General features: G+C 42.8%; 1 pseudogene; it reads left to right on the top strand.

Moving 5' to 3' along the window:
- The first annotated feature begins 3,708 nt into the window (after window positions 1–3,708).
- Window positions 3,709–4,377, top strand: LOC141111772 (large ribosomal subunit protein uL23-like; annotated as a pseudogene).
- Window positions 4,378–4,632: the final 255 nt, after the last annotated feature.

Raw genomic sequence — 4,632 nt, 5'->3', positions numbered from 1 at the left:
TTAGCCAACCGAGCACTGGCTGTGTAAGACCGCCTGAAATGGCTACAGATTCTTCTGGCCTGCTTCAGCAGATCTTCCAACCCTGGGTTCCTATTTAAAAAATGCTGCACCACTAAATTGAGGACATGTGCCAGGCATGACACATGTGTCAACTTTCCCTCTCTAAGGGCGGCCACGTGGTTTGTGCCATTATTGCACACCACCATTTCTGGCTCCAGCTGGCATGACGTAAACCACCTCTTGACCTGCCCCTGCAGAGCTGCCAGAATCTCTGCTCCAGTGTGGCTCCTGTGCCCTGGACAGAGCAGCTAAAGCCCTGTGCTGCATCTTTCTGAGTTGCAAGCAGAATTACTCAGTGTGCTGTGAACAAAATATATCGTTCCTGACCATGCTTGCTGGACCACGTGTCATCGCTAATGTAGACCTTGTGGCTGACTGCCTTGCTCAACGATGCCACAACATTGCCTTTCACGTGATGGAAGAGAGCTAGAATAGTCTTACATGAAAAGAAATAGCAACTGAGAACCTGCCATTGTGGTGCAGCACATTCTGCAAATTCATGGAAGGGGGCAGAATCCACCAGATGGAAAGGCAGAAGTTGTAAAGCCAGCTTTGACAAGCTTGAATTTAGATGCTGGGCATGTGGGTGGCAGTGACTGTATTTTTTTTTCTCTGCAGCAGATGGGGCAGAAAAATTTGCCTGCTTTATCTTCAGCCAGTGGTGTGCTACTGGCAGACGTTCTGCAAGGACCTGGGACACCCTGCGCTATACCATCACTTCTGTCAGTGAAGGCTGCTGAGAGGTCATGAGCGGGGGTAGACTGGAATGGTGAGGAGTGAGGAGGAGCAGAATTGCATCCCTTTTGTATGGCTTTCAGGTGCTCTTGCCAACGGTCTGAGTGGTGGGAGGTTAAATGCCCTGTCAAGCATGTGGTACCCAAATGGCTGGTGTTTTTTGCCTCACTTGATGTGCTTGAGGCAAAGGTTGCAAATTTCAACAGTGCGATCAGCTGCACATGTGCTAAAAAAGGCCCAAACAGCTGAGGTGTGGGAAGTAGGCCGGGAGATAAAAATCTGGTAAATAGGCTAAAGTGGCTGCTCTCTCCTCTTCCATGATGGTGGCCTCTTTGGGCTTGAGCCTCACCCTCACTTTCCTCCTCTGCTCTAACCATCACCCAAGTTGCGTCAGTGACCTCATCATCATCATCATGATCCCCTCCATTCTCATAATCACTTGAGATAACTTGGCAATACATGGGGGGACATGACTACCAATTTGTTGTTTACCAGTGTTCTCCTCTCTCTGTAGGCTTATGTTCCTACCTTCCTCAACCTCAAAATCAAGATCTCAATCAAGTAATGACTGTGCATCATCAAGGAGCAAGTGGCTGACGCTGTGTTCAAATAACTCAGCTGACTCCTCCATGCCTGATGCTGGGGCTATGGCAGAAATAGCTGTGTACAAGGAGGGTTTAGCCACTCTGATAGCTGCAGTGGACTGCACGCTAGTCTCTGCTTAGATTACGGTGGATGAGAAGGATGATGATGGTTTAGTAAGCCAGTCCACCACCTCCTCTGCATGCTGTGGTTGGATGGCACGGACAACATCACTAAACAGAGGAAATTATGCACTGCCTAAGGACAGACAACGTCCACCTTTGCTTGTGGACACATATGCTGCTGCCCTCCTCACAGTGCCATGGGAATGTCTGCTTCTCCTTGTTGGACAGCCAGACATGATGGGGGGGTGCTTATTAACAAATGTAATAAAGATGTGGAAATGTGTATGTGGATGCACTTTAATCAATGGAAACTGGTGTTTGGTGCACTTTAACTTGAGTACTCACTATGCAGACACACTCCACTGACACACTACAACATACTTTAGTAAAACTGCACTGACGCACTGCAACATACTGTGGTAAGCGTGCACTAATGCACTGAAATATACCGCGTTAAACGTGCAGTAACGCACTCAAATATATTGTGTTAAACATACAGTAATGCACTGATATGCACTGCATTAAATGTGCAGTATCACACTGATATATACCGTGTTAAACATGCAGTAACACACTCAAATATACTGCGCTAAACATACGGTAACAGATATATACTGCATTAAACGTGCAGTAATGCACTGATATATACTTTGTTAAACTTGCAGTAATGCGTACAGTAATGCACTGATATATACTGCAGGAAACCTGCCCTGACAAATTAAACTGACGCTAAAGTAACAATGAATGATCACACTACACTCACAAAAACTGACGCTAAAGTAAAAATGAATGGTCACACTACACTGACACTGAACTATCACTAGATTCACATTAAACTTATATTCACTTATAAACATATATTTAACACTGACAATAGAAGCACAATAGTACACTATAGCACACTTACTCGCTAGTAGCACTGAACAGAACCCTGTTCTATCTCTCTCCACGCCAATATCACACTGCAAATGGCCGCTATGGGGAGACTATTTTTATAGTGTGGGTAAGAACAATGAGCCATGATTGGATAGAGTCATCATTACTTTCTCCAATCATGACTCTGATAGTGCTCTGTGCCATGATTGGGCAAAGCTTTCATTGCCTTAGCTAATCAATGTGCAGAGGCACAGTGCATTGTGGTCATTCGGCAGGCCGAACAAACAGTCAAACACCCCCGATAATTTGAATGTTTGTCAAACTCATGCTTGGGCAAAACCGTTTGCCCAAAACTATTCTACATTAACCCTTATCAAAGCTTGAAATTTGGGAACTAAATCTTCTCAGTTTTTTATTTTAGTTAGTCCAGCTCCACTAGTAATTCAGTCATTTCTGCATTGTGGGGATTCTAGGGTATTCCCTCTGTCCACTTCCTGCACTGTCACAGATAACAAGCACATTTATTTGATTGAAACCCTTGCTGTTATATTGAAAACACACACTGAGCAATGGTTATTGACAAACACCTACCTGGACCGAGTTGTTTTATGGAGTAGGTCATATACACTGAACGAAAATATGAATATTTGTGGTTTTTATTCTTTAACAGTGTAATGGAATTCCTGGATATCAATAGAGAATCTACTCCTGGATATCGCAATCTAATGACCAAAGATGTTTAAGAATCCAGATGCCCAAAGTAGCTTCCCTCAGGGTCATATCTATATTTTAGGTATCTGTCTCTCACTTAATTTCTCTAAGGTTTTGTATTATACAGTAACAGGCTGACAGAGCAGGGTCATTGAATTTCTGAAGCCAGGCAAAGCAAGTGATTTTCTAGTGTTGTTGCTTACCAGGAAATTTCAGATTTTACCTAACCTTTAAATAAGTTACTGGACGGTGACATCCACAAACACGAAAAGAGCTATGGAAATTATTGATGCCAGAAGTAGACTCAGGCTGTTTATGATGATTATAGTGGAAAAGATAATAATAACAGCAGCAATAACGATAGTAAAGTATGTATTGTGCATCGTGTTTTAATACATATTATTATTGTGATACATTCTAGCTCCTAATGAGGATCTACACTATGTAAGCTAAGCTCAAAAAGAAAAAATGACTAGTCACCAGTATTGCCTTTAGGCTCCCTGTAGCTGACATTTTCCCCCATTAAGGATTTAATACACTATGTCTTGTGCCTGTATCTCTTTGCAGAGGTGGCCAATTTGGTAGAGCAATAAGGCTTAGGTTCCTCAGGAACAGAGAAATGAGGAAAGCGTCAACTAAGTGTAACCATATTTATTTGTTAAAATTACAATTGGCAACTCACTTATAATAAAATAAAAGCTCGCTCTTCAAATCACCATAACCGCTCTTTTCCCCAAGATGGTACCGAAGGTGAAGAAGGAAGCTGTCCCCACCAAGACTGAAGCAAAGTCTAAAGTTCTGAATGCCAAACAGGCTGTGCTAAAAGGAGCACACAAGAACAAAATCCGAACTGCTCCTACATTCCGGAGACCCAAAATCTTGAGGCTGAGGAGGCAACCCGAATACCCAAGGAGAAGTGCCCCCACAAGGAACAAGCTTGACCATTATGCCATCATAAGTCCGGTATGAAGAAGATTGAGGACAATTACACTGGTTTTCATTGTCGATGTCAAAGCAAACAAGCACCAGATTAAACAAGCCATGAAGAAGCTGTACAACATTGATGTGGCCAAAGTGAACACCCTCATTAGACCAGACAGTGAGAAGAAAGCATACATTTGTCTTTTTCCCGATTATGATGCTCTAGATGTTGCTAACAAGATTGGCATCATCTAAACCTGTTGGCACAAGTTCTGTACAGAAAAAAAAAATCCATTAAAAACAAAACAAAAAAAAAAAAGAAGTGATATCACAATAGGGTGGTTCGGTAAGGTAGAGGTGTGGCTACACCTTTCAGTGCAGATACACTCCTTTCTCAAGCTGTAGTGTGCTTAACCCCTTGTGCGCCATTCATCCATTCATGTGTTGGTTCCTCATGACTGTCCTGCCTCCCAATAACAGGTGGGCTTAAGACTGGTTGTGGAATGGTTAAAGATGAATTCCAGATACAGCATATTTTTATATAGTTGCATTGGACTAGCTTGGACCAATTATGTAACTATGTACAGTATATACCATGCCATGCAAACACCTCTGAAAGCTG

This window comes from Aquarana catesbeiana, linkage group LG11, assembly GCF_042186555.1.
Source record: "Aquarana catesbeiana isolate 2022-GZ linkage group LG11, ASM4218655v1, whole genome shotgun sequence".
NCBI lineage: Eukaryota > Metazoa > Chordata > Amphibia > Anura > Ranidae > Aquarana > Aquarana catesbeiana.
The sequence above is the reverse complement of the archived record's forward strand: the minus strand, read 5'-3'. Positions and strand labels throughout refer to the sequence as shown.